The 26,287-nt window shown below is 39.5% G+C and overlaps 1 protein-coding gene across 5 annotated transcripts in view; it reads right to left on the bottom strand.

Moving 5' to 3' along the window:
- Positions 1-26,287, bottom strand: part of Frs2 (fibroblast growth factor receptor substrate 2) — a 78,045-nt gene that overhangs the window by 30,480 nt on the left and 21,278 nt on the right. For 2 of the 5 annotated variants that reach the window (XM_041667063.1, XM_041667079.1), the window contains exons 2-3: positions 8,092-8,189; positions 614-664 (exon numbers count right to left, since the gene is read on the bottom strand). The gene's annotated coding sequence lies outside the window, so the exon portion shown is untranslated. Of the gene's footprint in view, positions 1-613; positions 665-5,898; positions 5,935-8,091; positions 8,190-26,287 lie in introns of all 5 variants that reach the window. The other 3 variants (XM_041667055.1, XM_041667088.1, XM_041667072.1) reach the window with 2 other exon arrangements.

Here is a 26,287-nt window from a genome sequence, read left to right as displayed (position 1 = left end):
GTAACAGAAAGCAGAACATAAAGAAACAAAACTGCTCATATATGAAAACTTGACCTCTTTCTTAGGATGAGCCATGAAGGGAAAACAACTTCCCATCTGACTCCATGGAGATGAAGGGCCTGTGGGTGCAGGTGCTTGTGAACTGACTCTACTTTGCTTCTGTGGGGTGGCATCAAACGTTATCCAGGCTTATTGTAAAATGTCAAGCAGCCAAATGAACTTAGAGGTCAAATTATTTTAATTCTTTAATTACCCTTCATATTCTACAATTATAAAACTAATCAAACAAAAACCTGTCAAATCAAGTAGGCTATCTAATTAAGAAAAATCAAAAGCCAGGTGCTGTGGAAACTTTGGAGGCTGAGGAAGGAGGATTTCTAGTTGAAGCTAGCATAGACTTCTTAATAAGACCTGACTTAAAAATAAATATGAGGCTGACAGAAGTGTAGCTCTTCCAATTACTTCACACCCTAATGTTACCTTTGTGCCCCATTTATAATAGATAGCTTACTGGGATGGGGGGCTCCACTGCTAGACCACTTGCTGAGCATGTGCGAAGCCATAGATTCAATCTGTGGCACCACATATACAGAACATGGTGGCACTCACTCACCTGTAATCCCAGCACTTGGGAGATAGAGAAGGATCAGAAGTTCAAAGCCATCTATAGAACACATCAAGTTGGAGATAAGGCTGGACACATAAGACACCATCTCATTAAAAATAAAACAACAACAAATACCAGTCATTACTGTAGGGATTTGGAAAGAATTATTTGGAAAATCAAAACAATCCATGTTTCGGTCCATGTCTACATGTATGCATGAGCAACGGTGCCCATGGTAGACTACAAAGGGTCTGAGAACTGAAACCTAGATGTGCCTTTCTCCCTGTACTTGAGTGAGTGAATGTTTCTTTACGAGTTTGTGTCCGTGAGAATGAATGCCATGTACATGGTGCCAGCAGAGGCCAGAAGGAACACGGGATCCCTTGGAGCAGCAGTCAGTGCAGGTGGAAGTCACCTGACTAAGCCCTGGGAACTGAACCCCAATTCTCCAGAAGAGAACCAAATAACAGTCACCCACCCGTCCAGCTCCCATTTGGTCACTGCATTTTTCACTGTCTGCAAATGCTTCAGAGGATGAACAATATGTAACGATCTCACAAGGCTGGGGAAATGGCTCAGTGGGTAATGTGCTTACTATACAAGGAAAAGACCTGAGTTCATATCCCAGCACCAACTTAAAAGCTGGGAATGGAACATGTGCCTATAGCCACAGCACTGGGAAAACACAAACAGAAATATCCCCAGAACCCACTGGCTGGCCAGCCTAGCCAAAATGGCAAGCTCCATGTTCTTGAAAGACTGTCTTAAACACACACACACAAAGGTGAGATCTCCTTAGCTGGGCAGTGGTACACACTTGTAATCTTAGCACTCAGAAAGTTGAGGCTGGAGAGTCATGAGTTTGAGGTCAGTCTACAGACTACAAAGTTTAAGATCCAGTCTCAAAAATGAAAAGTAAAACACAAGCAAACAACAATCAAAACCAAGATAAGATCTTCCTTGGAAAGAGCAATAACAGACCTGGGGAGAGGGAGGGGGCAACTAAGGCAGGCACTGTAGGAAAAGCTGGCTGTCCAGCCTACTTGTGAGGCTGAGTTTGGAGGGTTGTTCTTACACCAGAGAAAGTGGGGAGGAGGCTTTCAAATAATTCTGATTAAAGTATTAAGTCAAAGAAATACACACAATTGCAAAGAGCACATCATTAAACTGGGAACTTATCAACACTATATTCATTACTAAAAAGGATGAGATGAAATAAGTAAATATTTATGTCAAATACTTTTTAAATATTGGATATAATGACTGTTTATATCATCAAGCAAACGAAATTCACTCTAATTTCATTCACTATCAAAGTACACACACACACACACACACACACACACACACACACACACACACGAGACATGTTCCTTCTGGACTCTAAGTTTCTGGCTCACACAAAAACAAGATGGTTAAACACACACCAACGTGGGCTCTGAGCCCTGTGCTTCTGCAGCCGCCCACACAGCACTTTGTGAGCATGTGATTAGGAGGAATGATGCACAATCACACCACATTCTTTCCCTCAGCTCACACATCAAGAACTTGCCCTCTCAGCGGCATTCTTCTCTAAACAGCCATGGTCACCTTAGCAACCCTATGCTCCCAATATGGACAGCTGGTCCATTTCAAGTCAGTCCTCCTTGGCAAAGAAAGTGCTTGTTCTTCAAACTGGGAGAGAGGAGGTTCCTTTCAGCACACATTACAGGGCCCGATTCATCCTGGTCAGCACTTTTGTTCTGTAGTAGCAATCTACAGAGTTTAAACCTACTCTGAGTTTGGGGTTTTGTTTTTGTTTTTTAAATATAAAAGCAAGTAACTAAATAGCTAAATCATATGGGACTCTGAGAGGAACATGAAACAGAAGTTATAAAACAATTTGTTTTATACTCTTATTACAACTTACAACTATTGAGTTTTAAGAATAAAGTTCAGCTTTAGTTCAATTTAACTGTAACACCTGAAGCGTCGGTACACATAAACGGATCTGGGTCAGAAAGCCCTAAATATCACAGCCTATCCTTGACCCTCGGACACAACAAAACCTGGAGAAAGCACTTTTCTACAAGTAGAGACCTGGGTTGGATCTCCAGCACAAACTGCTAATTAATTAACGGACTATCAGTCAGTTTGTATTTTCTACTCTACTGCCTTCATGGGCAATTTCTTAATTCTTCCAAATGTTCAAACAAAACCAAGTAATAAGCATATCTGAACACCTTATTAGACTGACATAAAAACAATGAACTACTCAAAAATAATCTTGATCACTGCCTGTACCTGTGACTGAACCAAATTAAACCTTTCAGAATAAAAGAAACAGTTTTATAAGAATATGTGACGTTCACACTATGAACAAGGAGAGAAAACTGACATTCTAAAATATATTCAATCAAAATTACTCATTACATAACCCACAAAGGCATTTTATATCCTACCCAACAAAACTAAAACACTAGCCTCTAACGAAATGAAAGCAGAATATTCTAAACTAAAAGTCTGTGATATTTATAAGTTGGAAAATATATGAAATGTTTTTCTATAACAGAGGTAAACCAAATCCTATTAATTTAATAAATGCTGCTTTAGTGAAACTCAAAAATAAGTATACTTAAATAAAAAATAAAAGAATTTGGGGTTAGAGCGATAGCTAAGCAGTTAAGAACACTGGCTGTTCTTTCAAAGGACCTACATGATGACCCAAAACCATCTATAACTCCAGATCCAGAAGATTCAATGCCCACTTTAGGCCTTTGTGGGTACTCAGTAAACAGACATATATGCACGTAAAGCATTCATACACATAAATTTTTAAAAATTAAAAATATGTTAAAACATTAAATAACTACTATCTAAATTATTCACTGGCTATCTTTTAACTGTATACATGTGTTTTTTAAACTTTCAGGTGATAAAGTTCTTGTTAACAACACTTCTTTAGGAGGCTGGCAAGACAGTTCAATGGGTACAGATGCCTGCCACCAAGCCTGACCACTTGATTTCGAGGACAAGAGAACCAACTTTCCCAAGCTGTCTTCTGACACCACCTGTGCACCAAGGCATCTGTATGCACGCACACACATAATGCATGCATGCATGCATACATACATACACACACATAAATGTAATAAAAATACAAAAATAACAACAAAGAAAAACTGCTCTAAAGACTTAACCTAGTTTCCTTTATCTTCTTCATGTAGCAAAGCATCAGCTGACAGGGCAGCCATACAGGTAGAAGACCCCCACATCCATTTTTCTAAATCTGGCGACTGTTTGTAAAATAGAAATACTATTGTTCCCCATATGCAGTCTGCCAAGTGGGAATAATGAAATTAGTATGCCATATAAAAAAAACTCAAAACCAAATATACTCAAAAAAGAACTATGCTGCTTGTTCAATTCTGAGTTGTACTTTTTAAAAAGTGGACCAATATTTGACCATCCATGGAATGTGAAAATCATTATCAGCATCAAAAGTTTCTAGTCTTCTTGCCAAATCTATCCTTTTTTTCTTTCGTTTTTTTTTTCCTCTTTTTCTTTTTTTGGTTTTTCAAGACAAGGTTTCCCTATGTAGTGTTGGAGCTGAAACCATCCTGGAACTCACTTTGTAGGCCAGGCTGGCCTTGAACCCTGAGATCTGCCTGCTTCTGCCTCCCAAGTGCTGGGATTAAAGGCATGGGCCACCAACAACAACCAGCCTTACCAAAAACTTTTATAAATACTTCACTATTGACATTAAAAAAAAAAAACCCAAGTGGGTAGTGGCAGAGGCAGGCAGACCTCTTGTGAGTTCAAGGTCATCCTGGTCTCCAAGAGCTAGGTCTAGGATAGGCTCCAAAGCTACAGAGAAACCCCGTCAAGAAAAAAAAAAAAAAAAAAAAAAGAATGAAAAACAAAACAAAAGCAAGCAAACAAAAACAAGCCTTACTTTCAAAAAGCTTCAACCTTGGCTTGTCTTCACAGACAAGCCTTCCTTTCCCGCTACAGTCCAAACTCTGCCCAGACAAAATTCAGGCCCTGACACTCTGAGAGGAGAGGAGGGGGTAGGGTGGCCCTGGTGGCTCTAACAGGTGGTCAGGTCATGGAGCTCCTCTTTGTGAGCGGGATTAAGGCTTTCACAAGAGTCTTCATCTTGCTCTTTTCTTCTTCTACCATCCATCACACCACAAGGCATTCCTCCTCTCTGCAGGAAGCAGCTGTCAGGCAAGGACCCTGCCAGGATACGCATCTTAGAATTCTCAGCTTCCATAATGGTGAGAAATCAATTCATGTTCTTTATAAGTTGCCCAGTTGGTGTGTGGTAGTACAGCAACACAAAGACACTTCCCTATTCCTTTCCACCATGTATTAGTCCCCTCGTCCATGAACTAAAACCCTCTAAGACCCTCACTTCATATTAAGAAACTGACCCAACAAGTACCTTTAGCTTCTTCCAACCAAGTCTGGTTCCAGCACCTACATCAAGAGGCTCACAACCACTTTTAATTCCAGTCCCAGAGATCTGAGGTCACTATACTTATGTGCACAAGCCCATGCATATGCATATATACAAAGTATATCAATCAATAAGAATTAGGGAGAGACTATAATATTGGACGCCATCTTCTGGCCTCCACACATGCTAACAAGTTCACAAACAGATACTAATACTTTCACACACACACACACACACACACACACACATAATAAACATTTTTTAGAAATCTATGTTATAAACAAAATAATATATACAACAAGCATTAAAAGTTGATTGGTCTGCTGGGCAGTGGTGGAGCGTGCCTTTAATCCCAGTACTAGGGAGGCAGAAACAGGTGGATCTCTATGAGTTCAAGGCTAGTCTGGTCTATAAGAGCTAGTTCTAAGACAGACTCCAAAGCTACCAAAAAACCCTTTCTTGAAAAACAACAAAAAAACAAACAAACAAAACAAAACAAAAACTTGGCCCTTTAAATGGACCAGTCAATGTTGATGAATATAGAACAAACTAATGATTTTAATAGCAATGTTCCTGAACTTAAGTAAAATGCTGATATGTTCAGACATTCAGCCTCTTATGGCTTCACAAAAATTTAAATAAATACAAAATATACTATGCGAAACTTACCATTTCAACTAATTTTTAAAATGTAGACTCATTTTTAAGGTTGTCACTGTCCCTTTACTACATTTAACTACACAGCAGAATGATACTGTATATGTGCATGTGTGTATAATGTGCTAATTTTCTATAATAAATACAAAAATATCAGGTGTTGGAAAGGAGGCTCAGTTAGCGAAGTGTTTACCTTGCAAACGGAGTACCTGTGATGGGTCCCCAGAACCTAAGTGAGAAAAAACCTGAGTGTTACCTTTTAAATCCTAACACTATGGAGACGTGTTAAGTCGAGACCGCTCATTCGTTTTCCAGCTGCCCAGACCCAAATAATCACACAGAAACTATATTAATTACAACACTGTTAGGCCGATTAGCTCGTGCTTCTTATTAACTAACTCTTGCATTTTAAATTAACCCATTTCTATTCATTTATATTTTACGATGAGCTTCGTGGTTTGTTACCACTTGCTTCTCGGGCAGCTCCATGGCATCTGCCTCTCTGGGCAACTACACAGTGCCTCCTTGAGTCTGCCTACTCTCTGCCTCTGTTTGAATTTCCTGCCTGGCTTAATCTGCTAAGCCAATCGCCTAAACAGCTTCTTTATTAATCAATGGTAATAAAAATACATTCACAGCATACAGAGGTAAATCCCACATCATCTCCCCTTTTCTGTCTAAATAAAAAGGAAGGCTTTAACTTTATATCAGAGACAGAGTCAGGATCCCCAGGGCTCTCTGACCAGCCAGCCTCACTTATTTGACAAGTTCCAAGCAAGTGAGCAACCATGTCTACAAAGAAAACAGTGGTTGGTGCCTAAGACATGAGAGTTAAGGTTGCCCTCTTGCCTCTACATACAGAGACATGCACCCACATGGGATATATCTGCACACATGCACAACCAAACATGCATACACATAAACACAAAATAAAAACACTGGAATTTAGGCCTAGCTTAGTAATAGGAGCATGCCTACCACATGAGGCCTTGTTTCAACCCTGGTATCATTAAATAAATACAAATTAAAAAAAAAATCTCACACACACACACACTCACACACTTACCACTCCAGACAGGAGCCCTAAAAGTACTAGACACTAATGCCATCGTCATTATGTATCATGCATTACATTGATGTAGGAGATTTAAATTTCACTTTCCAAAAGAAAATAGCAAAGAAGAACAGATTAAGGTCAGTGAGACTAATTTTCTGAAATTTCTATTTTTGATTTAAGCACTGTGGTCTACGAAAAGAAGATTCTGAATTTCTTCTGAAGCACTTTTTCAATGCTTTCAATAGCACCGCAGAAGATGTGAACACGCTATTTGTTAACATGCTGGAGGCAGAGGGGGCCAGGAGTGAGAGCAGGCTAAGCCTCTGCTGTCAAAGTGACAGTCTTTGGTGCTCCTCTTCCCTTCTCCTCCTCAGCTAGCGGGTCCCATTATTTTAATCCTTTTTTTTCTTTTATTTTTTAAATTTCTTTTTATTGTGTGACACTTTATTCTTTTGCTTTTTGGGGGGGAGGGCGCCACCCAGATCCCAAGTAAATCACACGCAGACTTATTCATAGTTATGAATGCCCGGCCTTAGCTTGGGTTGTTTCTTCCCAGCTTTTCTTATCTTAAATTTTCCCAACTACCTTTTGCCTCTGGGCTTTCATCTTTCTCTATTTCTGTATACCTTACTTTACTTCTTTCTCCGTGGCTTGCTGTGTAGTTGAGCAGCTAGCCCCTGATATCCTCATCTCCTTGTTCTCTTGCTGTTCGTTCTCCTCATTTCTCCTTCTATTTATCTTCTCTGCCTGCTAGCCCCACCTACCCTTGCTCCTGCAGCTCTTTATTAGGACCATCAAGTGTTTTAGATAGGCAAAGAATCAGTTAATCAAATACAACAAAAACAAAAGTAACACACCTGAAAATAATATCCCCTAACTTCTTCCTTCCTTCCTTCCTTCCTTCCTTCCTTCCTTCCTTCCTTCCTTCCATCTTTCCTTCCTTTCTTCCTTTCTGTTTTTCTTGGTTATTTTGGGGGGTTTTTGAGGCAGGGTTTCTATGTGTAGCTCTGGCTGTCCCAGAACTCACTCTATAGACCAGACTTCCTTTGAACTCACAGAGACCTGCCTGCCTCTGCCTCCTGAGTGCTGGGAATAAAGGTGTGTACCACCACTGCCTGACTTCAATACATTTTTCTAAGGCTGTAATTCAATAATGCTGCCTAAATGATTCTTTCAAGAAAACACAGCAGGCACATTTTCTAGAACCATATGCTAGAATTGGAATTACACAGTCAAAATAGGAATGTAAGTGACTCTCCATGGCCACATTCTCATTAATGTTTTCAGGGTAGACAACTGCGGAGATTAAGGGAGAGACTCGTGACTTACCACTCTGGAGGAATGCTCGCTCTGCTGCATCTTACTTCATGACATGTGGATTACTTCCTCACTGGGACATCCGGGCATCTACTTCTTGGTGGTCATTTCTGAAATATAGGTACAGTAATTGAGAATGTGACTCATATATTACAAAATCATAAACTCTTTAAGGACACTTAACTACATTATCATGACCAGTAAGGACTATTAACAAAGCTTTTAAACAAACTCCTAACAGAAAACATTAGCAGGTAAGATTTAAAAGCAAAAAAACTGGGTACTGTCCCACAGGACCAGAATGTTTTAGCCCTTAACACCTCCCTCTGTCCCTGCTGAGCCTGATTTGTGATTTATAAACTGGAACAAAAAAGACACACAGGAAACCGTAAAATTGCAGTTTTGAACACCATGAAGTGATTGTCCGTTCATTGTTTATGTATCCATTACACCTAAAATGAAAACCCAAGAAAGGGATTTCTGTCCATTTTATTTACCTACTTTAGGCACCTGAAACAATTGCTATTGTGCCAATGAGTTCTACACATTTATTCTAAGATGAATAAACTGATCATTGGCTAACTCCAACTGATAAAATGGCCCCCCACAGGCTCAAGGGAACCTTGAATGAAGAAACCATAGGGCCATGCTGAGTCAGCACTGCCCTTTGCTGGCGGCCCTGGAAAGGCTGGCCCTATCCATCCATCGCTGGAAGCTGAAGCAAGAGAGCCGCAGAAGAAATGGCCGCACCCAGCACCAAAGGCAGCAAGAGCTGAGCCTGAAGGCACTGGTTTAGAGGAGCTAGCTCCACCCGTCACCTGACTGACCAGGCCCAATGGGGTTGGTCTACCCTAACGACCTAACTAGATCTGCCTGCTGAAGCTCATGCAAGGACTGGTCCTGTGGAATGATAACTGCAGGATCTCCATGACTCGGGGCAGCCATGGATATCCAAGAGGAGTAAGGATGGTGGACCAGAAACCAGAGCCTTGAACTAGACCAGTGACCCACTGCAATGAACATCTACAAGTAAAGCTGACTGGACAAAAGCATAAGCTGTGTGACACACTACTCCCAACACCACCAGCATGAATGAAAAGGTAGTGGAGAGAAGAGGTTCATTCTTTCTTTTCTAGTTTTCATTGGGTGGGGGACACTGCAATGGGAAGGGGAGAATATGGAAGGACTGGGAGGTGGGCAGAGTTGGGGGTGCATGATGTAAAATTTCTAAAGATCCAATAAAAAAATTATGTTAAAAAAAAGAAAAGAAAAAATAGAAAATGACTCCCACGGACTCATAGGAGTGGCATTACTGGGGGTATGGCTTTGTTGGAGTAGGTGTGGCATTGTTGGAGGAAGTGTGTCACAGAGAGCAGGCTCTAAGGTTTCAGAAGCTCACTGTGGTGTCATTCTATCTTCCTGCTGTCCACCAATCTAGATGCAAAATTCAAAGCTACATCTCCAGTACCATGTCTACCCGTGTACCCCCATGCTTCCCGTCATGACAATGGACTAAACCTCTGAACATGTAAGCCAGCTATTAAATGTTTTTCCTTTATAACAGTTGTCATGAGCCAGAAAATGGTGGTGAAGGCCTTAATTTCAGCATTCAGGAGGCTGAGGCAGATGGGTGGATCTCTGTGATTTCGAGACTAGTCTGGTTTACAGAGTAAGCTCCGGGACAGGCCCCAAAGCTACACAGAGAAACCCTGTCTCAAAATCAAAACAAACAAATGAAAAAGGGATGTCATAGACATGGTGTCCCTTCACAGCAATAGAAACCCTAACTAAGATAAACTGCTTAAATCTCGAACACCATTTCTTCCACAGAAATGCCACTAGTGCCAACGACATCAGCACCATACACAATACATAAAAGACAATGGAGACATATTCCCAACCACCAAACTAGAACAAAAGCCTAAGGTTCCTTAGAATTTGATCAGCTTCGCCTTTGATAAAGAATCCAAGGAGATGAACTGAATGTGCGATTTCTGCCAAATCTCAGGCATGGGGTGGGCAGGTGTTTTTTATTAAACATTCATGTTCTTTAAAGTATTGTAGAGACCATTCAGGATACAAGTCTTCTGTAGGGAGGCAAAGTTGCCACTCTTACAGACTGCCAAGAATAAACCCATAATTCTAGCAGTTCCCTACTTCTCAAGCTAGAACTGAATGATAAACCACAAATGCTACTTGTGGCTGGGGGTAGTTGTGAGAGAGAGGCAGGGGATCTCTTTGAGTTTAAGGCCAGCCTGATCTACAGAGCTAGTTCCAAGACATCCAGGACTGTTACACTCTGTCCTGAAAAATCTAAAAAAAAAATGATGCTCCCAACTTCAAAAAATTAATGATGTATCTACCACACTGTTTTGTTTTTAAATACTCTGTCCCACAACTCCACAAAGGAATGGTTCAGGATTTTAATCAAATGAGTACCATTAGAACAATTCCCAAAAGAAATGTCATTCCCTTTCTCCTATTTATTTAAGCACTTCTGTTTGTGATTATAAAGTTTCAAGTTTTCTCAGGAAAAGTTCAAGTATTTCAAATTTACTTGTTATCTCTAGGCACCGTGGCCACTGGAAAGAATCAAAAGAGCACACTAACTCTCAACAAGACTAAATTGGATGCAACACTGTAGGAATGTTTGAACTTAATTTTTTTTTCTTTAAATAAACTCCCTTTGGGCTGAGGTCTACTTTGCCTTTTGAGTATCATGTGGCTGCAAACCTCAGGGTTTTAACAGAGATTAGCCAGGGGACAGAGGAACCACCAAGTATGACTCAGTGATCACATTTAATAATCCCTGAAGACCAAACCAAACACATGCAATCACCAGAACTGTCCCCAAACCACTGCCAACATACCTTTCATCTGAATAATCTATTTTCACTTCAAGTTCACAAACCTATTATCATATAATCCAAGATGCAAACATAAACCCAGAACATCAGACACTTGATCAGCAGGGGCCTAAAGGGCTGAACAATGAATCTGACAAGCAAAGTTCACCTGGAAGGAGGCAGGGAGAACTCTTGAATATTTTTAAACAGAAAACCTTGGTCACCAAGAAATCAGACTAGTAAATTCAACTATCTGAAAGATGAGTGACAGGACCAGCAATAGGCTAAGCAGGCAAAGGGGCTTGTCATCCTGGCGCCTGTGCTCACTCTCCTGGACCCACACAGTGGGAAGTCTTCGGACCTCCCCATGGGTCTGTGTGTACAGAGTCACATACAAGGTAAGTCAAGGTAATTGAAAACCTTAAAGACATTTAATAACTTGACTTTACCTATAAAGTATATCTTTAAACATTAATACAACAATCTACCTCTTTGCACAGAGGAGAAATGCAACAGAATTATCAACTTTAAAGTTCCCAAATGACTAAATATAAAAGCTAATTTTCAAACTATTTTGGTCCTGGATTGTCAAAAAAAACCTACCACTTAAAACTGCCCCTCAGAATCTAAAGTCCTTGTAGGGATGATGGAGGGGGAGGGGAGAAGAGGTCAGAGAAAACATACTTTCAAGGTAACAATTAGAAATAATACAACCTGAGTTAAAAGGAAAAACTTGAGATTTTGGTGTTCAAAACTATAATTAAAATCAAATGAGGACAATGAAATGGTCTGTGTGGTTTCAATTCAATACTTGAGGCACCAAGTATGTTTGCTTTTAGACCTTGCTTCGGGCTCTAAAGAAAGGGAATTGGTGGCATGTAAAATATACATGGTCTCTTGAAAGTTATATATACAATCTTTATACGCAGTCATTGTCTGGTCTTCCTATGTACGCTCATAAAATGAGTAAATGTCCTATTTTAAAACTTCTGTTTTAAATAGACTTCCTGCCCACATTCTAGGTCACTATACAAAATGTATTTCTTTTCCACAAAATGTTTTCAAGACAGGGTTTTTTTATATAGCTCTGGCTGTCCTGGAACTCGTTCCATGGACCAGGTTGACCTCCAAATCACAGAGATCTGCCTGCCTCTGCCTCCAGAGTGCTGGGATTAAAAGTGAGTGCCACCACACCCGGCTACAAAATATATTTTTAAACAGAAAATGTTATTACATTTCCCACTATAATCTATTTGGAATATCAAGGTAGAAACTTGCTAAGTTTTCTTCTATATCTCCAACATCACACACAAAAGATGTATAGAGTTCTAAATAAGCATTACCAGACTGTAACTTTATTGTTTTCAGAAACTTAAATGCAATGCCTAAAATATTCACTATGCAGAAAGGCTTGGCCTCAAACAGGCTTACCTTTTATACTCTCCAAGGAGCTGAGTTACCTGGCTACTAAAATATTCAGTTTCTACATGTGTCCTATAGACTGTCACCTTACCCCATCCATTAACTTCTCATTGCATTTAACTGATTGATTGACTGACTGACTAAGTGATTGACTGAGACAGGGTCTCTCTATGAAGGCCTTACTGACCTGGAATTTGTCATGACCAGGCAGGCTGTCCTCAAACTCACAGAGATCCACCTATCTCTGCCCTTCTGCTGCTAGGATTAAAGGTGTGTGCCACCATGCCTGGCAGGGTTTTGTTTGTTTGTTAAGAGTTTTATTTAGCTCACAATTTTGAAGACTGAAAGTCCGAACAGCATGGAGCTGGCTCTGATGATTCCAGAGATGCATGACAACAAAGAAAACAGATGGCAGGGCATTGGAAACTGGAAAACAAGGAATGTCTCAGGACAAGTACCAGGGCCCCACGTTCTAGAGACGGCAACTTCCAGGACTCAGTTATCTTGCATTAAGCCCTCCTGCTCAAAAGTTCCACCACCTCCCCGCACCACCACACTGAGAACCAACCTCCCAACCTCTGGATCACTGGGCACACATAAACTAAGAGCACAAGGGGCTGGAGAGATGGCTCAGAGGTTAAGAGCACTGACTGCTCTTCCAGAGGTCCTGAGTTCAATTCCCAGCAACCACATGGTGGCTCACAGCCATCTGTAATGGGGTTTGGTGCCCTCTTCTGGCCTGCAGGCATATACAAAGACAAAATATTGTATACATACTAAACAAATAAATAAATAAATCAGGTGAGCCTTGAACTTACCATTAGCTAAAGCCTCTAAAGATAAGAAATGGCATTGTCATACAACACCTTGCTTTCAACTTGGTTGTTAAACAAAAGGACTGAAGATTACTTGAAGATTGCTGGTTTAATACAGGAGGTATAATCTTAAAGCTCAAAGATGTAATCCTAATAACATATATACAAAAATCCATGGCATACAGCTTGCACTGGACCCAAAACAAAAATTTACAGTTCTCAAATTAAAGTTTATAGGCTAAAAAAAAGAGCCGACAGTGACAGGCCAAAAAGCACAGTATACTCAAGATAAATGTTAATCTTAAAGAAAACAAGTATCTTTAACTTCACGGACATTTTCCTTACACTTCTCTAATACCTAGACACATTTAACGTAGTCCACAAGTGTTGTACAAAAAAGGATGCCCAAACCATTTAATTTACAAAGATTACACTAGCTATTTCCTCACAAGGGCACATGTTATTACAGAGCACTGTTTGGTAGCATAGACTAGAGCAAAAGTTAAGGGGTGCTGCGGCTTCTGAAGAAACACTGCACCTTTACTGACACTGCAGAAAAACTTAACTTTCTGTTTACTGTACAGAAAGCACTCACTCAAACCTAATAAAAAATAAATAAATAAAACCAATGACGTTCCTAAACCAGGACAAAGAACTTCCTTGTCTTCAACCTAACAATAGAAGTAACAAAAAGGCATTTTAAACACTACTTGCAGACCGGGCTGGTTTACAGAGTGAGTTCCAGGACAGGCAAGACTACATAGAGAAACCCTGTCACAAAAAACAAACAAACAAACAAAAAACGAAAGAAGAGAGAAGAGAAGAGAAGAGAAGAGAAGAGAAGAGAAGAGAAGAGCAGAGCAGAAATGAGGCTGGAAAAGCTCAATGGCAAAGCACTTGCCTACCATGCACCTGGGTTTGATACATGTACCACACAACAGAATAAAACGTTAATTATTCAGATACTGATTAAAACATAAAGTACAGTGTTTGCCTGTCTGTGTAAGTGTGTGACAGAAGAGGGTATCACATTCCCTGGAATGGAACTGGAGTTTTAGAAGGTTGTAAGCTGCCATGTGGGTGCTGGGAATCAAAGTCAGGTCTTCTACAAGAGCAGCCAGTGTGATCTTAACTGTGTGTGATCTTTTCAGCCCCTAGTCTACCCTTTTTGACATGTGTCTATGTGTTTACTTGGGTGTGGTGTACACATATGAACAGAGGTGCCCGTAGATGCCAGACGAGTTATATACCCCAGGACTGGAGTCACAGGTGGTTACAAGTAGACTGACTAGGTGCTGGCAACTCAACTCCGGTCCTCTGGAAATGTGTGTGCTTTCAAGTGCTGGCCCATCTCTTCACTCCTAAAGAGATTTTGATATCGATTTTAAGCATGCTGGTTACAAAAAAGGTGTTCAGAAAGAAAATAAGACACAGACACGCCTGAGACCGTGGGTGTAAACTTCTCAAAAGAAAGCTAGCTGCCCACACTACAGGATTTTGAGCTAAATAGACCAGGGAAAACAAGGAAGTCACTTAGCACGCTGGTTATGAACACGGGCTTTGGAGTCACGGCTTTGAATGTATGCCCCAATTCTGCCATGACTAATTGTATGATCTTGGGCAAGTCACTCTCCAATCTCTTCTCTAACCTGATGAGTTAACATCGCTGCTGTGTGAGAGTGACATCAGGATAATGCTTATAAAACGCTCAGCCTGGCACCCAGTGGGGACTCAAAGAGCAGCAAAGCACCAGGAACCATTCTTTCCATCTGCTAAAACTGCCCCTGTGTTACTATTTTAAAAGATCAAACACTTTCCCACTTTGAGAATTTTACACATCTGATCTCAGAAAGCTAAATGCTTCCCACATTTTATCACACGTGCATCTAATGCAGACTAGGAGAGACCAAGTGAACAAGAGAAGTAGAAACAAGGAACTTGTTCCCACACTAACGCTGCCACAACTATAGCAAGGTCAAGTCTGGGGCAGGGGTGGCAGCATTTAGTCGTCCAAAGCCAGCAGTGTCACTGGGACAGGCTGTGGCATCTGTCTGTCTCTGTAGTTGTCACTGGTGTCCTCACAGGGACCCTTGTGCAGTGTGATTCTGGGCACTGTTCCTGGCTGCTTACCCTGAATCTGATTCGCTAACCCTTGCAACAATATGAACTACTGAATTCTCCCCAAGTAACCTTTAAACTGTAAGATACACTTCAATTGGTTTTTCCCACTGCAGAAATTCTGTTGGCACATCGAGTAGAGGCGCCATCATTCTCACCTCCCCTAGTGAGATGGTGTTTTCAATTCCTTTAAACAAAAATAAATAAATAAACAAATAAATACACAGAAAAAATACTACCCACTTTCAGTCTATGGTTTATCCTGGGAATTCTTGCAGTCTTGTTTTAATAAAGTATGAACAACTATTTTCCTAACTTAGAAAATTATCTACTTCTAAGGAATATTACAAAGAAGTGGTAACATGATGGAGGAAGGTCATTGGCTAATAAAGGCACTGCCCTGGCCCATTTTATTGGTTAGAGGATAGGTGGGAGGAGTAAACAGATCAAAATGCTGGGAGGAAGAGGAAGTGAGCTCAGAGACTCCACAGCTCTGCTCTCCGGAGCAGATGCCTCAGGAGAGACGCCATGCCCCAGCTCCCAGGCAGACGCACACTATGAAGCTCCGACCCAGGATGGACATAGGCTAGAATCTCCCCGGTAAGCGCACCTTGGGGTGCTACACACAGATGATTAGAAATGGGCTAAATTAATATGTGAGAATTAGCCTAGAAGAGAATGGGCCAAGCAGTGCTTAAAAGAATACAGTGTCCGTGTAATTATTTCGGGGCATAAGCTAGCCGGGCAGGAGGCTGGGGTGCTGGGAACGCAGCCCCGCTGCCCTTACTACTTCAGTAACACAGGAAAATAACTGCAAAAAGAGCTAACAAAAATTATTCCAGCACAGGCAAGATGGCTCAGTGGGTAATGGCATTTGCTGCCAGACCTGACAATCTTGAGTTCAATCCCCAGGACTCTCAGGGTAGAAGGAAAAAACAGACTCTCCAAAGTGTCCTCTGATTGCCACAGATGTGCACTGCTAAGTAAATAAATAAATAAAGTGAAGCAGACAGACAGACAGAAAGTAGCTATATTTATTTTATGAGAGGCCTAGAGATAGTATAAAGGACCTAAACAGATTCTGAATTACTACTCCATTATAAGGAGCAGGCTATGAAGGGAAATCCAAACACTGGAAGTAAAAATGGAGCTAACAATTTCCATCAAAATAAAGTATGTGAGCAAAAAGTCCATGAAACACAAGAGAAAACAGAAGTGTATAAACAGAGACCCAAAAGACAGCCCAGAAAACAGAGTGACAAACCAGAGGCACGTATGCTGTGACTTCTCTTGTGAGGAACAGAGCTACAGTTGACAGCTGTACAGCCGACCTGACCTTAGAGACTGAGACGGTTGTAACAGTCATGAGCATTGTTCAAACTTAATGAAACTCCCTGTCTGTGAGGAAGTTAGACTGCAACAAGCTTGTGGAGAAAGCCTAAGAAAGAGGGAAGGAGTGTAAAAAAAAAAAAAAAAAAAAAAAAAAAAAAACCCAGCAAATACTTACACACTGTTTCACTAACTCCCCAGAACAGATTCCTTAGCTACTAATACTATGCTCATTTCATAGGCCAACAGTACCTCCGATTTACAGAAGTTTAAACAGTGATATGTAACATGGTGCATTTTTCATCTCTCAATTTAAGTTACATGTTTAGAGAAATCTACTGCCCATAAACATCGTTTCAGAGCACAAAAGCATAAAGGTGCTAAATACTTTAAATTCTAGTTGGATCTGTTATTTTACTTCTATTTTTACTTAGATTCCAATACTTCTACAGCAGATAATGTCTTCATGAAGCTGAAAACAGATTAACTAGAAGACAATGTGCAAGCATCAGAGGGTACTTTAGATGTATTCATTTCAACATCACAACATTACTTAGTAGGCATTATTTTTAGAGGTAACTAAACCAAAGCACAAGCAAGCTTTTAAAAGAGACAACACAAGCTATTTCTGTGCCACATCCCTAATCCCAACATGGTTCTGATTACTAATACCAAACAAAAGCACTAGATATAGGTCATGGACAGCTTTTGATAATCATTGGTGATTATGGGCACAATGACAAAATGCTTCCAGAATATGTGATATTCAATCCGTAATACTGGATATTTTCATTCATTTAGCAAGTGTTTATTGTCATCATAAACTAAGAACTCATCAGAATGTGGCAATGTTATCTATATCTTCAGAACACAGTCCAAGAAAATGAAAACAAAACAAGCATGCAATGTAGAAACCTCGTAGACCTAGGTAGATGCAGCAGCAAACAAACAAAGGGGAATTGCTCTCAGAGGTCTAGACACAGAAGGAGGAAAGAAAAGCCTTAACAGCAGTTTCCTTTACTAACATGTGTTGTCTGCACACGTGTAGAGAGGCCTGAGATTATATTAGTCATCTTTCTCAGTTTTCTCCATTTAATTCCTTGAAGCAGGATCTCTCTAAGCCAGAGCTCATACAGCTTGTCTGACTAGTCATCTTGATTAGTGAGTCCTGTCACAAGATGACATCACACCCACCCATCACATGCAGGCTGAAATCTGAATCCTGATCCTTACACTTGAGTGGCAAACACTTTAACTACTGAGCCATCTCTCTAGTTCCTCAACAGAATCTGGAAAGTCTCTTCCAAAATCACTCCCATACAAGGTTAGTTCTCATTATGAAAAATGTTGTGGCAGGACAGAATATATGTAGCACAATTATATCACCTTAGGTGTACAAGAGAGAGGAGAAGGGATTAAAGGGTTGAGGTGGGTATGTGATATTGAACCCCTGCAAACATGTTATTGTCGTTTTGTTTGTTTGTTTTTTTAAGACAGGATTTCTCTGTGAAACAGACCTGGCTATCCTGGAACTCTGTAGGCCAGGCTGGCCTCAAACTCACAGAGATCCACCTGCCTCTGCCTCCCGAGTGCTGGGATTAAAAGTGTGAGCCACCATCTCCTGGCACTAAATTAAATCTTAAAAATGCAAGTCGTGATTAAATCAAAACAAAACTGAGCCTAACTGCTCAGAATGAAGAAGCCTGTCCCTAAGAAGAAAATGGAGCTGAAAGATTATCTGACATGTTCAACTTTATCAAAAAAATGTTCAGACGGTGGTAGATAATTGCAAATGCATTAACAAGCACAAAGTACACACACACACAAAAATAACATGAGGTAATTACATGAGAAATTATAGGCAACTCAGGTCAAATAAACATTTTTTGACATTTTATACAGTTAAAATTTTATTTAAATGTGAATGTCAAATGATATACTAAAGGGTCTCTTCGGGGAAATATGTACAAAATACTAAATATGAAAAAGAAAACAGGAAACAATCTTATCTGCAAGAACCGTAGCAACTTGTAACTTTTTAAAAGTCACATTTTTGTGGGCACAAACTTATCAACTAAATATAATCTAATTACCATACTTCTACAGTCTAAACCAAGAACCCGATTCCAGAAAAAGAAAACACTTCAAAGCACAAGATTAAAACCACAAACTACATCAGGATTTATTTTTTTCAATTAACGAAGCGCTTTTCAGATGGAAGCTTACACCTTTTACAGCACTGTTGGCAGAAGGTGGTGATCCATGACAGACTTCACTTACCAACTGTGCAACACTGATTTAGAAATAATTAAACAATTATTATACAATTTAAGGTCATTAATAATAGTTTAAAATCTCATATGTATATGCTATAAATCTCACATATATATGTATATAGTGACAAAACACAAGAGTCAGAGAGCAGCAACCAAAGAAAAGCCCAAGTATCTGTCACCAAGTGCCCACTGTATGATGGGAACCTGTATCCAAGCATCTGCAGGACAGGAGGAGGCTCCAAGAACTGCATTGTGAGGGGCTGAGTTTGTGGCTCAGACATGGAGCACTCACCTAACGCTGGCCAGGCTGCAGATTCTATTCGCAGAACCAGAAAAAAAGACCAAGAAAAAAAAATCCAATACAGAACCAGGAGTGGTACATGTGTGTAATTCCAGCACTATAGAATCCTGAGGACTGCTTCAGGTTCAAAGCCAGCCTGTGCTATATCGGGAGTTCCAGGCCAGCCAAGGCTATGTAACAAGACCCTGTTTCAGAAGGATTAAAGAAGTGCCTGGTCGAGTTGCCAAGGCTAGGACATAAATAACCATGAGCAAGACAAAACAGCAGAACATCTGAGAACTAAACTACAAACATAAATTTAAAGAGGAGAGAAAATAGAGGGCCTGAAAAACAGAGACCAAATTCAGTCCCAAATGTACTATGAAAGCATCCAAAGAGATGGGAATACAAATCAAGTCTGCACTCCTTCTTGATTTCATTCTATGAATTTTCTCATAATTAAAAATAATGGGGAGAACATATATGCAAAATCTATGAGAAGGGAAATAATCTAAAAAGAACTTCCCAGAAAAGAAAAAATAATACATAAAAAGAAAATCATCCATAAAAAAGCACTTTACTAAAGAATAATAGACCATGTATTTCAATTAACATTCACATTATTTTAGTAAACCTAACTCCATTATTTGAGAGAGAACAAGAGCACACACGCACCATACTCCCTTTCCAGTGAGATGCTCATAGAAGGTCAGTCACAACAACAAAACTACTCAGTCTGAGACCACAGGGCTGAGCGCTCTTAGGGCCCTTAAGAAGCACAGAGCAGTGCTGGCACGTTGTATTGCTTTATTATCAATCTCAACCTCTTCTACCAACCAAAACATCAGGGAACTATAGATCCTACGTTTAAAAAAAAAAAAAACAAACCAGCTACCCTCAGCTACAGTGCAAGCTCAAGGAGAGCCTGGGCTACATGAAACCCTATACCAAAACAAAACAGATCACTTACTTTCAAATAACTATGCTGTAACACGCCATGGTTTTACTTACAATCAAGAAAACGTTTATGACTAGTTCCACAATCGACAATATTTTAAGTAGGTTGAGATATCCCTAAGTACCCGCTAGATAACAGAACACTTACTTGATGGCTTGAGAAAAGTTAATGCCTCCTAGGTCAGAGCAAAAAGTCACAGTTACAAAGAATTTATACACAGAACTTTTCCAAAATTTCTTCTAAATTATTTAATTTAAACTGACAACTTTATCACTAAATAGGGATTGAAATATACATTGAAAATAAATAAAACAAAAATATTAATATGTTCAAATTCAACAGCATAAAGAAATCAACCATGAATACGCTATACTACATAGTTATTAACTGAGTTTATATTCTCAAAAAATATAATTTACACCAAAAAATTAGATATTATTTTCTCTAACAAATTCTTATTACTGCTCTACATCTATGAATGGAATCCATGTTTCTGTTGCACCCAAAATTACTTGTCATAAAAGAAAGCATTCATTAGTCTAACATCTGTAATCCAGGACCTTCACCCCACTGTCTTCTGATCCCTTATAACCATGGTCAGAAGATGCACGTGTTCTCCCACTACTTTCCCACCTGAAACATCTCTAAGCAATAGCCATGTCCTCCCTCGATTTACAGAAGGGTGTACTACTGAATTAATTCACCCCATTTATTTAACATGCAGACGTTTGATGGTTATAGTGTGTGCTACACGTGTGTGCGGGGAGTCTTCCTATATCACTGTCTATCTCATTTAGCAGGTTGCATGTATGTGCATGTGCAGATGTGCACGACAACATGTGTGGCAGTCAGGTGACAACTTCTCATGAGTTCATTTTCTCTTTCTCTTTGCTTCCTGGATTCTGGGAATCAAAGTCCTCATCATGCTTTCATAGCGACCGTTTTTATCTGCTAAGCCATACCACCAGCTCTCCATCTTACCTATTTTGAGACATGGTTTCTCAATGATGCTGTAACTCACCAAAGCAGCAAGCAGCAGCAAGTGCCAAGAACCCTCTTGTCTGGGTCACCTCGGTGCTAGGGATTACAGGTGCACACCACCACATCTAAGTTTGTAAAGGGCTCTGGGGAACTGAACTCAACTCTTCATATCTGCACAGCAAGGATTGAACCATCTGAGTGATTTCCCCACCCGGCTGTTTTTATACGTGATCATTTGTGCCTGGGTGCAGGAGGTGAAGAGTATGAAATGGAGTTCCAACAATTCCCTCCAGCCCTCTGAAGTAGTTGTGGCATGACACAAAAACAGAGTAACTGTAGCAGAGGAGCACAGTCCTAGTACAAAGTCGGCCACTTTTCCACTTACTGGAGTCATCTTCCTCCCATATCACTTCCATTTAGGCTACATTTAGCCTCCATCGGCACACGAAGGAAAGCCATTGTGGTACTGGTGCTGGTGGACAGAGTGTGTTGGGTAGGTAGGTGTAACAGTAACAGAACTACACAGCTGAGAAGCACAGGGAAGAGCTCCAACACAGATCTTCCTGCGACCGCAGTAACAACCAAGGGGAAGAACACACAAGCTGTAATTTCAAAACATTTATTTAACTAACACTTCGGCAGAGCTTACCATGTGTGCCAGCAACTATCTGAAGCACTCTACAATTCATTTAATTCTCTATGACGCAGATACAAACTATGTCTGGTAGATAAAAGTATTAAGGTAAGAAAATCTCTTGCCTAAGTCCCACAGTTAATTAAGTGGTAGAAACAGGAACCAAATACAGATAGGCTGACCTCAAATTCCATGCTCTTAATCACTCTAAGTAGTCATGCAGCGCCGATGCATAATTGTGATTTTCAGTATATGTCATCCTGACCATGTGTTAGATCAATAACTAAAATTTTATTATCAGAATTATATTTTGGGAGTAAGAACAAATCAGCAACAATTGGAAGAAAGAGGCCATGATTTTGAAAGAGAGCAAAGGGCTACATAAGGGAGGAAAAATAAAAAATTGTAAGAAATAAAAGAAAAAAATCAAGTATGTAAAACAGTGTTTACTGCTCATATTCATAAAATCAATCATAAATAGCAACATTCACTAAGATGACTCACAGATCAGACAGGACTTTATTAATTTTAATTCTGTGAAATCCACACATACACAATACTTTATTTAACCAACATACAACATTCAGTTATGTATGGAATTATTGCCATAAGCAACGTACCAAACCCTAAATTTAAGTTTACAAAAAGAGGCTGTAGCAACTTTTACTTATAAATCTTTATGCATTAGATCATAACTTTTGTTGCTGCCACCACCAAGGTTTACTCTACTCTAAGATTGCTCTGATTACAGTGTTGACAGTTATGTAACGGCCTTCTACTTAACAAAAATGTTATTAATGGTATTAATTAATTATTATTCTCCATTAAAGGATATATATCAGTCTTCCCAAATTTATCAGCATAATTTTATTTGCAGCACTATTTTAAAATTCTTAACAGACTGGAGACATTATTAAAAACTGATTATAATTGTATGGAGGATCTGAGATCAAACCAATTCAATGTTAAAGGAACCAATTAGAACAACGAAATCAAATATCCTCTGGGATACAGGACAAAACATCAAGAACAGAAAGAAGAGCCCTCAAGACTTCTGGAACTCCTATTACAAGTAAGACAATAAGCTAAATTTTGAAATAATTCCCAGACATGTTAATACTAAAAGTAACTTCTCCATGAACAGAATATTATGCAAAATAAGCATATCTTACCAGCTGATTCAAAAAGTGTTGGGGTGAAAATAAAAGACATCTGAAGACAACCTGATTGACTTATAATTTCTTAATGTACTAAGGGAAATTTTATGTTAGTATAAAACATTGAATATTAAAACAAGGAAAACTTAATGAAGCATTTCTCAAACTGGAAGGTAACTGGCGGAGAGGAGCTCAAAGTAATCAAAGATGAAATAGGGCAGGCAAGGACAGAAGTATTCCTGGAATCCTATAGTAAAAAATCACATAGAATAATTATAAAATGAGTCTATCTACTATGCTTACAGTGTAATGAGTTTATATCATACTTTTTTGTAAAAACACAATGAACATTTTCCCACTACATATACATAAAAGGTTTTTTGTTGGTACAATTTACTATGCCCATTCTCAACCCTAGGGTATTTTTGTACCCAATCTCAAATTGGAACTGGGATGTTTTTGTTCTCAAAATGTTGGGTTACTGGCAGAGGCATAGCTCCATGTCTAATAGAACCTTTATGTTCTACTACAAGTCTTTTTAAAGCAGTATTCTTATTTAGATGTAACTAAAACCACCCATACACTTCAAAGCATAAATCAAGGCTTACGGAATACACTGTTCACTGATACAATGGAGATTAAAACTTGTCCCTTGTACCAAGAATGATCCCGGTATTTACCCAGCACTTTATCTTAAGGTTAAACAGATTAATTCCTATTATTTATCCATTTTATTTAAGGAACTAGCATTCCAAAGCTAGCTATATAATGAATGCTATTTTCCCACCACTGAAAAACAGAAATGCTCCACAAGACTATATTCCCAAAACATTAAGCCCCAAACTTTCTATTACTAAATACAGCCACCTTGCTTATCAGATTGCCACGGTATCACAACGTTATGCCCAAGGAGCTCTCGTAGGCAGCAGTCTAACCCAACACCAAAACGCCCATGTCATTCACTTCACTCCATCTCATTGTGCAGACATTCAATAATATCTCATCACAAGAAGGGCAAGTTCAGTTCAGAGAGATACTTTGGAGAAGCACGGATGGTGGTGCATATATGCAAGTTTAGGAGGCTGAAACAGGAGTGGAGGTAACGGGAAGGATGGGAAGACCATGGCCAACCTGGAGTACAAGGCAAGATCTTGTTACAAAATAATGCTGAAAAATAACTATGATCAAACCATTTTATTACCGTAGAACGTTATACTTTTCTATATTATTGATATTAATCTCTGATTTATTAACTAAATTATAAATTATTCTTTATAATAGGCATGAGGATAAAAACAGCATATGCATGTTTCAGTAACCCATCTACTAGGGTGTCAGAATATATTCTTTAAAAAATATTTATTTATTTATTTATTATGTATACAATATTCTATCTGTGTGTATGCCTGCAGGCCGGAAGAGGAGGGCACCAGACCTCATTACAGATGGTTGTGAGCCACCATGTGGTTGCCGGGAATTGAACTCAGGACCTTTGGAAGAGCAGGCAATGCTCTTAACCACGGAGCCATCTCTCCAGCCCAAAATATATTTTTCATAGACAAGGAGGGATTAATATAAATGTTTGATGATGGAATGCAACTATCGGACTTCATTTCAGAGACGACAAAGACACAGATGAACTATCAGTATATCCGTTTTCTTCACAAAGCAATCTAAGTAAAAATAGCTTTATTCTGTGCTTGCCACAACAAATCACCCATTACAGTGTGAAAATTACCAAACAAATTTAAAAAATTTACTTTGTGCCCTAAGGAAGTTTAAATGCTAAGAGCTATCTAAGAGTAAAACAAAATACGTAAATATGTTTAACCCAGGAGGCACTCAAAAAAGCACATGAACTGACATGCAAAATTCACATCAACTGCTGAGGCGACAAATACACACTAACAGGATCTAGGTGAAACAAAATTAGGACGATAAATCTGAGGGAAAATTATTGTTTTAATTAACAGAATCCTAGCTATGCAATTAGTATTTCCTAAAGGCAATAAGCAATATACTTAAAGAACACCATTTATCATTTCAACATTTTAGTATATCAATATACTTAGAGAACAGGTGCTATCATTTCTCATTTTAGCAATACTTGGCTAAAGTTCTAATTCAGATGATGACAACACATTTTTAACAGGCTTGATTAAGGACTAAGTGATGTTTTAAATGTATATCACATTTAATGGACGTTTATTGAGTTCTTGACTTCCACAAGCCATTTTAATTACCCTAAATGCTGCAAGACATTTACTTTAGAAAAGGATCTTAAACCTGCTGATGTTTGCAAAGCTAGTGTTTTGCCTATAGATGGGAACTGCTCTTTTCTGAAAATGTTAGTTTAAAAATGATTGCTACATTTGTGCATTTTAAAAGTTGCCTGTGCAGGACAGGCTCCAAAACCACAGAGAAACCCTGTCTCGAAAAACCAAAAAACAAAAAACAAAAAACAAAAAAAAAAAATAAATAAAAGTTGCCTGTGTCGGGGGTGGGGGGGGGGTGGGGGTGAGGGGGAGGTGGGTGGCAGCGCACACTTTTAATCCCAGCACTTGGGATGTAGAGGCAGGTGGATCCATGTGAGTTCTCAGTCAGCCTGGTCTACAGAGGAGTTTTAGGGCAGGCTCCAAAGCTACACAGAGAAACCTTGTCTCGAAAAACAAACAAACAAACAAACAAGTTGCTGGTAGCACACCTTGGGCATGTATTCATGCATCCAGACACTCGGGTACCAGTCCTTTGTCTTACTCTGCCTTGCTTCTCCACCTCCTTTAAGACTACCATATCTCGGCAGGGCGGTGGTGGCGCACGCCTTTAATCCCAGCACTTGGGAGGCAGAGGCAGGAGGATCTCTGTGAGTTCGAGACCAGCCTGGTCTGCAGAGCTAGTTCCAGGACAGGCTCCAAAACCACAGAGAAACCGTCTCGAAAAACCAAAAAAAAAAAAAAAAAAAAAAAAAAAAAAAAAAAAGACTACCATATCTCAACTCATGGTAATCCAGGGATTAGGATTCCCCAGGTAGAACTAGTTCCCATTTCTCACTTCCTCCCTAGCTTGTATCATTAAAGTAAATCAATCAGAACAATGAACAGACTTACCTTCATTCTATCATCATCATCTCTCAACCTTTCACCCCAACTCACTTCCCTCCACATTTTCTGCTCCACAGGCTTTGATGCCCCAACCATTGATAATAAAAATCACAGGGGCTGGAGAGATGGCTCAGCGGTTAAGAGCATAGCCTGCTCTTCCAAAGGTCCTGAGTTCAATTCCCAGCAACCACATGGTGGTTCACAACCATCTGTAATGAGGTCTGGTGCCCTGGCCTGCAGGCATACACATAGACAGAACATTGTATATATAATTAATAAATAAATACTTAA

This window comes from Microtus oregoni, unplaced genomic scaffold (assembly GCF_018167655.1).
Source record: "Microtus oregoni isolate MIOR12 unplaced genomic scaffold, Mior012 000001F_ref0000356, whole genome shotgun sequence".
In the NCBI taxonomy this organism is placed as follows: domain Eukaryota; kingdom Metazoa; phylum Chordata; class Mammalia; order Rodentia; family Cricetidae; genus Microtus; species Microtus oregoni.
The sequence above is the reverse complement of the archived record's forward strand: the minus strand, read 5'-3'. Positions and strand labels throughout refer to the sequence as shown.